This window comes from Eumetopias jubatus, unplaced genomic scaffold (genome assembly GCF_037043125.1).
Source record: "Eumetopias jubatus isolate StellerSeaLion01/CBP00866 unplaced genomic scaffold, mEumJub1_p1.0 scaffold_16, whole genome shotgun sequence".
Classification (NCBI taxonomy): Eukaryota; Metazoa; Chordata; class Mammalia; order Carnivora; family Otariidae; genus Eumetopias; species Eumetopias jubatus.
Genome location: NW_028274822.1, coordinates 24168110 through 24178545, shown reverse-complemented (window position 1 = coordinate 24178545; position 10436 = coordinate 24168110).

The following is a 10436-nucleotide window of genomic DNA, read 5'->3' as shown; positions in this document are numbered from 1 at the left end:
TGAAGAAAAGCTTCAAGAAATTGCCTAAACTCAAGTAGTCATGATTATCAGGAAGTTGTTTTCAGGAGCAACTTCACCCTATAATAAATACAGTGAAGCATTGTGTGGAATTCCTTTTTAAGGCTGGCATTCCAGGACAGAACAGATGCCCCTCATTTGATTACCTTTTTTTTTCTTTTTCAGGAGTCAAATGATGCTGGGTATGTGATCTAACATGGCATAGAATGTCATAATGGGTTCAACATACAGTGCTCAAAACTCCAGTGGCCTCTCTTGACTGATACTCTACCAGAGGTTGTTGGTAATCAGTCAGCCTCAGTCTACCCTTTGCCTTGGGAAAGGGGGTGTCGGCTCATTCCTTTTTCAGTGCTGAATAATATTCCATTGTGTGGCTGTACCACAGTTTGTTTATCCATTTACTTACTGAAGGACATCTTGGTTCCTTCCAAGTTTTGGCAGCTGCTGTAAACATCCATGCACAGGTTTTTGTGTGGCTATAAGTTTTCAACTCCTTTGGGTAAATGCCAGGAAGCAAGATTGCTGGATTATATGATAAGAATATGTTTAGTTTTGTAAGAAACTACCAAACCATCTTCCCTAGTGGCTGTACCATTATGCATCGCCACCAGCAATGTATGAGCCTTTCTGTTGCTCCACATCCTTGCCAGCATTTGGTGTCAGTGTTCCAGATTTTGGCCGTTCTAATAAGTGTGTAATGGTTGTTTTAGTTTGCATTTCCCTCACGACCTATGACGTGGAACACCTTCTCGTATGCTTATTTGCCATCTGTATCTCTTCTTTGGTGAGGTGTCTGTTAATGTCTTTGGCCCATTTTTTAATCAGGTCATTTATCAATATGTCTTTCGCAAATATTTTCTCACAGTCTGTGGTTTATCTTATTCTCTTGAGGCATCGAGATTTTATTTTTTTTAAAAGATTTTATTTATTTATTTGAGAGAGAGAGAGTACATGAGGGGGGGAAGGTCAGAGGGAGAAGCAGACTTCCCGCTGAGCAGGGAGTCCGATGCGGGACTCGATCCCGGGACTCCAGGATCATGACCTGAGCCGAAGGCAGTCGCCCAACCAACTGAGCCACCCAGGCGCCCGAGGCATCGGGATTTTAAATGGGTTCTAATGTGCAACTGAGTTTGAGAATCAATGGGTTAAAATGTCAAGGGCACCTAAAGAAGGTGAGGATGGTGACCGGGTGGACGGCAAGGGAAAAGCCCAGTCACTGACAAGGGGCACAGACTCTCCAAAGCTGGTTCCCAGGCCGCCATCACAGAGGTACCCTCTTTCCTTCCCAACAGCGAGACTTGAGACTGGGTCCTTCCCAGCATCTCTGGAGCATCCTTTGCCCTGGTGACTATGGGGCTGCAAATAGGTAGGTGACTCCTTGGTCTTTCTACTTTTAATCAATGCAAGCCATGTTTTTTTTTTTTAAGTTCAAAAGAGATTTATAATGAAAAGCTGTCATCTTCTGTCTCATTCCTGACCCCAAACTTTCGAACCTTTCTCTTTTTAGCTGTCAATGTTGGTTAGTTCCGTATCTCTAAATAATATACTTTACGCACTTTTCCCGTGGTTTGTTGTTGCTCTTGTGGCTCATTTTGCTGCTGTTGTTTAAGAAAAAAAGAACAAGAGAGAGAAAGGAGTAATGTAAGCAGAGCAGACAAATCTGCTTTCCTGCCCATTAAACAATCTGATATTATGTTACACATTAATTTTTTTGATGAACACTTAATACCTTCCTCATTAGAAGCATCGTGGTCAGCATCTTTATTTGATTTTGATAGTAATCATCATTTTTAAAAGAGCTCCTATTTTTTATCCTTTAACTTCAAGTGCTTATATTCATTACGTATCTGTTCTCTTTCCATTGGCTTTCAGCAGGATATCTCAATTTAGGATGAGAATATTCTATTTCTTCTCCTTCCTTCCTTCTCCCCTTCCACCTTGCTGACATCCTTTCTACTGAATCTTCTCTTTTACGTGTCCAAGTTGAGGACATCTGTCTTGTTTGTGGCATGCTTACTTGTAGATCGATTCTAAAAGTTGAAAACTAGTAAATAGCATTTACATTATGAATTTGTAAAAACAAGCAAGCCAAAACCAAACCAAACCAAAAACCTGCCCTCACTAACTCATCCCATCCTTTATTCTGCACTGCACCTCCACAATGCCCCCTCAGAACTTGGGGCTTAAGAAGAGATTTGAGAGCTTAAACACAAAGAGTTTAAAGAAGAGGATGGGAAGGGGAGGGAGGCAGACATGCTCCCATTTCATATGCAAACTTCCAAGTAATACCACAGTTTGGGTCCCTCCCACCGGCTTCTCCAGGGCTCTGGCGAGCCTCCTCCTATCTGCCCCTCCCTGCTCCTGCCCCCCCCCCCTCACTGTGCATTCTGGGCTGAGACTTTCAAATTCCCAGCCTTTCAGAAATGTCTTCCAGTTCCCTTCCTGTTCCCTTCATTGTTATGGGTTTATGTTGATTTAAAGACACCCTTATACTATCATTTTAATGCCATCTAAGTGAGAGGGGAGGTGAATCCCTGCTTGGTCCACACCTTAGGACAACATCTGAGTTGCCTCCCTCTGTGCAGCTGCCTCCAGCTGGACCTGAGTGCCAGAAGCTTTGGGATTTCTGCACTGGATGGGATACCTTGCTTAGGTAACTTTGCACTGGGGTGGAGGGAGGCGCAGAATATGATAGTGTAAAACCACGTCCACGTATGGTTGCCTTGGTAACCTTCCCACTGTAAATCCCGCCTGGGGAGGTTGAGGGAGAAGAGGAGAGCCATTGTCAGCTGGTCTGGTAGGGGATTGATGAGGTGGGAGAAGGGAAGGTAACCACCGGTCTGGAACCGCTCCGCAGCTAGGATCCGCTAGATGGTTGGGAACAAAGTCACACCTGTCATTGGTATCCGGAGGGCCCCAAACTTGTTCAGTCATGCAAGCAAAAGACTGGGGAGTTGTTGGAGCACGGAGAACAGACAGCAACGCTTTGGGGGGTGGGGTGCTGCTTTAGTTACATTATCCTTTATCCCGCTGCTCAATAGGGCCCCTTGACCACCTCTTGTCCTTTTTCTCAGCAGCCAAAGAAATGACCTACATGATGTTATTTTTAGGGTGTCAGGAACTGTTCCCTCAAATAGCCAGGTGCCCAACCTTTGCAAACCAGGGCCCAAGTTCATATTCCATGGCTAGAGACAAAGCTTATTCTTTTTTTTTTTTTTTTAAGATTTTAGTTATTTATTCATGAGAGACAGAGGAGGAGAGAGAGAGAGAGAAGCAGAGGGAGAAGCAGGCTCCCAAGGAGCAGGGAGCCCGATGCGGGACTCGATCCCAGGACCCTGGGATCATGACCTGAGCCGAAGGCAGACGCTTAACCATCTGAGCCACCCAGGCGCCCTAGAGACAAAGCTTAAAAACACAGATCTCCTGGGAGAAGGAACCTGGTTGGACTCAAGCCCTTATTACCTAGGCGCTGACGGGGAAGAGTATGAGTGTGCAAAAGTAGAGAGGACACTGCAGAGAAAGAAAGGAACAAAAAGTGACCTTGGAACTGCCCAGGTAGATGTTTCTCCGCCCTTTGCCTAAGATAGCCTGTTCCCCCGTCTTGTCACCCACTTGCACCCCCCAGTACTCTTTTCTAAACTCCCAAGTGGCCCTTCTGAGGGGATATTGTTCTGAGTTGCAGGGTAGGATAAGGGATGGGGTGTGGATTAGCAGAGGAGAGCCATCTAGGGGAAGATGAGGGCAGTGGGAGAGAAGGGCATGAAGGGGGGGCCGGGAGAGAGTGGGAGGGATGAATGACGGAAGGTGGGGTACGGCAGAAAACGGCAAAGCTGGAAGGTGAGAGCACTTTCTGCGGAATGTTGAAAAGCTACAGGATTAAAGACAAGGGATGGATGCCAATCCAAAAGGGCCCCAGACCGTAGCAGAGTGCTGCAAGCTTTGGGTCGGCAAGGAGACTCCGCTATGTTGCGGGGGGAGGAGGGATAGAATGGGCGAGTACACAGGATCTTCTCCCGTATGGTGATTAAACACTATACAGAGATATTTGATGCTGGCAGCGGCAGCCAGCTATCTTTGGTGAGTTTTCCTACAGCAAACCCATTAATCTGGGGCGCCTGGGTGGCTCAGTTGGTTAAGCGACTGCCTTCAGCTCGGGTCATGATCCTGGAGTCCCGGGATCGAGTCCCGCATCGGGCTCCCTGCTCAGCGGGGAGTCTGCTTCTCCCTCTGTCCTTCCCCTCTCTTGTGCTCTCTCTCTCATTCTCTCTCTCAAATAAATAAATAAAACCTTAAAAAAAGGGTGCCTGGGTGGCTCAGTTGGTTAAGCGACTGCCTTCAGCTCAGGTCATGATCCTGGAGTCCCGGGATCGAGTCCCGCATCGGGCTCCCTGCTCGGCGGGGAGTCTGCTTCTCCCTCTGACCCTCCCCCTTCTCGTGTGCTCTCTCTCCATCTTTCATTCTCGCTCTCTCAAATAAATAAATAAATGAAATTTAAAAAAAAACACCTTAAAAAAAAAACAAACCATTAATCTGATTGCTGTCTCTGGTCCCAAAAGGAAACAGGACCAAGGCAATCCCTTGTCAAGGGGCACAGGGCAAGCTAATGGCAGTTGAGTGGTGTCACTTGGCCCACCAGCCCCGTAGTCCGATAGCCGGGACAGCTCATATAGCAAGTGTCCTGGGCATTCAGTTCACTCGGCAGTATGGCCTAATGTCAGAGCGTGGAGTCTGGAGGCTCACTGCGGGGGTTTGAAGCCTGGCGCTGCCACTTGCAGCTGGGTACGCTTGGCCAAGTTCCTCCACTACTAGTCTGTGTTCTGTTTCGGGCTTGTAAGATGGGCCACACTCCTGTGTACCTAGGAATATCACTGTGGAGTAAATGACATAAAGCACATTGTTACCTGTTGTTATTATGTAGCATTGTTATTTGTTAGTATGGTTGTTAGTGTTGCTGTTATTCAGGGAAGGGCTAACATCTGTGATTATTTCAGCAATCCCTCCTGTGCTATTTTTACCTTCCACACTACCTTCGGGGCTATTGGTTTTAATTATTCTCTCAAAACACCCTGTGGGATAAACATGGGAGGCAGAATATTCTGGTTAACAGAGGAGGAAACTGAGGCTCAAGATCACATCATCTGTAGGTCCCAGAGGTCAGACGTGAACCAGAGTTCTTTTCATAAGCCAGAGGTTCTCGGCTCCATGGCGCCTTACTGGCTTCTTCTCCCAGAGATCTCATTCCCCCAACCACGAGCAAGGCAGTCCCTGAAGCCTCCCTCTGTGGGAGACTCTGCCTTGTCCCGGGAGTTGCCAACAAATTTCATGAGGCTCTTCATAAAAAATGGAAGGATCGTTTACCCTTGGCTGTTTGCTGATGGCCAGAGTGTCTTGCTCTGCTCTGCATCTGTGTTCTCTACACCTGGGAGCACACCCGGAGCTGGCTGGCCAGAGTGAGGGGTCCTCCTGGGAGCATGGAATGGAGCAGGGTGGGCTGCCTCAACGAGGCCTGAGCCCAGCCCAGCTTGGAGCAGCCAAGCACATGCAAGGTGGAACCGTGGGCCGCGCATCTGTGCGTGGGATGTCAGGGCACCTGCAGGGGACCTCCCTCCCGGGCGTGAGCCTACTTCAGACTGGAAGCTGCTTCCTCCTCATCGGTCCAGCCTCCTCCTCCACCCTGGCCTCATGCCCCCCCCCCCACCCTACTTCCTCCTGTGGACCAGCAGATCCCTCCTCCCCGACCGGCTCTTTTCCTCCAACATCACACTTCTCAAGGCTCTTCATGGCTCTGACACCACCCGAAGTTCTCGGCATCTCCCCACTCCACCTCCTGGGGAGCCTCTACTCAGGCTGCAAGTCTCAATGTAAACATCACTTCCCCAAAGTAATTGTCTCCTCATCCTCCTGGCTTCTAGCATCCTGCACTTTCCCAGCATACATTTGTCACAGTTCTGATCATGCACAGGCGCGATTTGTGCCATTATTTGTGTCATGTCTGGCCCCTGCCCCTGGACTGTGAGTTGCATGGGGCCCCTGGGGCCCCACTGCCTGGTACATAGCGAGGCTCAATAAATATTACATGAAAGTATTAAATATTAAATAATACTACATGCAAATGCTTTGGACAGTGGAAAGTTGCTTTGCAAATGAGTTTTCGTCTTGATTTTATTGCTATCCATGGGGCGACCAAACAATAGAAGAGCTGTCTACAGCAGCTGAGGCTTCCAGAAGAATCGGGCAAAACAGTTTACAAGGAGTCATCTCAGCTGCACAATCTTTTCGCTGTGGCTGTTCTTAAAGAAGGGAGGTAGGCTAGTGGAGCCTGAGGAGGTAGCCCGTACCCAGTCTCAGTAAACAACCCATATTTGGTTTGTCAGTGATCTGAAATCTGGGAAAAGAAGCAAAAGAGATGAACGCCGGAGGGAATGGTGTGCAGTCCCTCTCGGGGTTTATTTTTGCTGAAGCTAGGCTGTTCCCACCGTGTCGATGATGCCCTGCCTTAGGTGATGCCCAAGGGAATGTGCACTCACCAGGATTCTACCAGCAAAAATCCCTTCTCTGATCCCACTTTCTCTCAGTTGTGCTGGACTCTCTCCAACACTCCTGGGAAGTCTACTCACTGTCTCCGCACCTCTGCTCAGCTGCCCCCGACCTCACCATCTCTGCACCCTGGCCACAGTCCTGAGTGCTGCCCCGCCGTAGTCTGGCGGCCCAGCCTGGCCTGCAGAGCTTGCGTCATTCCACGTAAACACCCTGCTCGTGTCCCAGGCAGCTGGCCGTGTTTCCACCAGCAGGTCACACTCTCTAGGGGCACGCGCCTTTATGGATCACTTCGGCCAAGCCTCTTAACATTTTCCACTGTCGAGTCCCTAGCCCCATTCCCCCCGCCCCCACCCCATCTCCTCGCTGGTTCATCAACTGTTTCCTTAGCACCTACTGCAGGCCAGGACCCGTACAGGGCAGGGGGCATATGGGGAACCCAGGCACTGGGCTCTTGCCCTCGGGATTGCCCGTCCAGTGCGAAGGGAGACTCACAAAGAGGTAGAACCCCAAGAGACAGCTGCTAGAAGCATATGCCTTGTGCTCCAGGAGCTCAGAGAAGTTCACTCCGAGGGGGGCAGGGTGACATTTGGGCACGTGTAGGGTTGTTCCAGGAACACAATGACGATAATGTCATCAGCAGATGGGCCATGTGTGCCTGGGTTGGGGTGACTCAGGGATGATCGCCCCAGTCTGCAGTGTGGGGTGCAGTTTATGGAGAGCAGTTGGACAGAAGTGGGAAGACAGATGCGGTCTGATGTGAGGCTGTGCGAGGTGCTTGGGTTTAGTCTCTGGGCAGTGGAGAGCTATTAAAAAATATTTGGAGCCAGGAGACTAAAATGATCAGACGTATTTTAGAAATATTGGAAGCAGAAAGAGGATGGATAGGGGCGGGGCACAGGGAGTTGCAGGTAGAGCCACTAGGAGCTGCTGGGACTTCCTTTGTTCACTCTGAGTGGACTCCGGCACCCCTCCGCCCCCAAGAAGCACTAGTGAAAGGCCCTCACACCCTGCCACCACAGTGGGGGCAACAGCAGAAGGTGGCAGGGCACAGAATCCGAACACATAGGGACATCCGGAACCTAAACTCAGGCAGTATGGACAAGGAAAGGTGGTGGATTGTAATATTTCTCAGACAGGGTCTTACTTCCCTCCCTTATCACCTTTCACCCGGTCACAGCCCTCGCTGTACGTCCCCGGGAGGTGGCCTCCTTCCGAGGCCTTGGCAGTGGCTGGAAAGACAGAACGTCCAGGCTGAGAGAGCATCCTGAACACAGGCACAGGGGATGAAAGGTCACCGAGATTTTTTCCAGTCTCCAGCAGCCCAGGAGAGATCAGAGTGGGTCTGTGGTCCTCGGAGCCTGGGTGAGCATAGCGTTGAAGCTGGTGCTCAGTTCCTTCCTGCGGTTGTGTCGGAGAGAGACTGAGCCCATCGATCCACGAGTCAAAGAGCTCACTGTCGAAGTCAGTGTTTTTTTCTGCTTTTTGGTTTGTTTCAAAGAAATGTACTTGCCCTATAAAACTAAACAGAGGGCGGGTGTAGGGGGCTAGGCGTTGGCCCATGACCCTCCTCCTCCATTCCAGATGAGCAGAACCGGCTCAATCCTCCTGCAACCTGCGTTGTATTTCTGTTCAGACTTCTGAGGCCAGGCCTCTTGCGTTGTCCCAGGACTCTGTGTCTGCCTACACTTGGGATTCTAATTTGCAATTTAGGTGGTTAAAACAGGTTGAGAACTAAAACCAGTTTACATTGCTGCTTGGAAAAAGAAAATGATTCTGTCATTGATAAAATAAAGCTTTGCTTTAAAAGCAACCTTCTTCCTATCCTGAAGGTTCTCCCTGGAAGGTAGGGGTTCTGCCCCCTCCTACCAGCCAGGGTGAGCAGTTGCCTCACTGAGCTTGCTCCAAGCGAGAGGGACCAGTGCTGAAGGAGGCCGCTCCTCTTGCCCACCTTGCCTGGATTCGGCCATCTCTTTGTCCTGTCCAGCCTTAACCTTCCCCCTCATGTTCTGGAGGGCAGCTCTGCCCATGGTGCATCTCCAGGTAACTGCCTTCCCTCTCCATTGAGCCCCAATTTGCCCTGGCCCCTTGATATTGGGATGAAGATGATACCTATCAAGTGGCCTTCCTCCTAGCAGGTGGCTTGGAGGGTCTACATATGAGCCTGGTGGTGAGCTGAGACCTTCTCCAGGCAGCCCCCGGCCCAGACCCATTGATGGCCCTCATTCCCGGCACACGAGAGCTCTGGGTCACAAGAAGAAGACAGAACCTGGTTTGTGCTATTTCCTTTTAAAACCCAGTGAATCCTGAAGTTCGTTTATCTGAAGTGTGCAGGGGAAGGGAGCAGCAAAGGAATGCGTGCGTGCGTCACCGTCCAGCTCATTACTGACCGCACACTCCTACTGCGTTGGCCATAGTGCCGGCCCTGGTCGGGTTTCCAGCCGACTGCACCATGCAGGTGAAATCCAGTTCACGCCCCAGGACTCCCTGTACCTGGGAGAGTTGTGGAGTTCTTGGCTGCCGACCAGGATGACATTTGTCCCGCTAATGCGCGGTGTTGTGTGGGTCATGCTGCCTCTATTGTCAAGGTTCCTGCATTTTCTGCTGCCTCTCTTGCTCTCTTCTCCATCCTTCCTGCTCTCCCTTCTAGGCCATGGGGCCCTCGGTCTTCTTCTCCAGGGAGAAGGCTGATCACTATCCGTCCTCCCCTTTCCGTGTCCAGTGGGGTTTGATGGCCTCCCACGGGATCCTGAGCATCAAGACATGAGGGGTTTAGCTGTGTGTGGAATCCCTTACAGGCTTGCAGGGGATTCACTGTTCCTCAGAGACCAGTGACTCTCCCTGGGGTCCCTCCTGAAGCAAGCACCCCACAGCCCATGTTTTGTCTCCAGTAGGTCTTGTTACTACAGTGGGATCTCTGTGGCGTGTGGGTCGGACTCTGAGGTTCTAATCACCTTTCGGGGCAGGAGGTATTCACAAGGAGAGCAGAAGAGAGGGCGTTGGACACTTGGCAACAGAGTTCAGTAAGTTAGAGAGCGAACGACGTTGCCCAATGAACTTGGTGACGCACTTGGTGAGTGTCTTAGTCAGTTCGGGCTATTCTACCATAGACTAAGTGGCTTATAAGTCACAGAAATTTATTTCTCATGGTCTTGGAGGCTGGAAGTCCAAGATCAGGGTGCCAGCATGTCAGATTCTGATAAGGACCTCGGACATCTCACTGTGCCCTCCCATGGTGGGAGGGACAAGAGAGCTCTCTGGGGTCTCTTTCATAAGGGCCCTAATACCAGTCGTGAGGGCTCCATCCTTATGATGAAATCACCTCCTGAAGGCCCCACCTCCTAATACCATCACACTGGGGATGAGGATTTCAACATCTGGATTGGCGGGGCGGGGGCGGCGGGGGACACACACGCATATATTCAGTCCATTTCTGTGATTCATTGTAGATTCATTGCCAGACACTCCATTCTGGGCTGGGTGTTGCAGTGTGTGCTGGGTCATAAGAGAAGATAGGAATAATTCAGCCTAAAGTTCCCCGCTACCTGCCTCTGCCAAAAAAACAAAACAAAATACCAAGACTTAAAACACATGTACCGTAGCTGGTGGGCTAATATTTCTTCCCATGTGGGTTGTTCCCACGTCACAGACTTGAAACTCCTGGATCGCTCATAGGCAGCCGCAGGACTAGAACTCGGGTCCCGTGACTTTCCTCCTTGGCTGTGATAGCCCAGTGTGGTCCGGGGATTGTTGTGGTCACCTGAGCTGTCAAACTACCACTCCTGTCACTTGTGAACAGGGAGATGCAATCGCCAGGAGAAGGAACTTTTTTTCTGCTAATTTACAAATGATTTTTTTGTACCTCCAAGCACAAGCCCTGT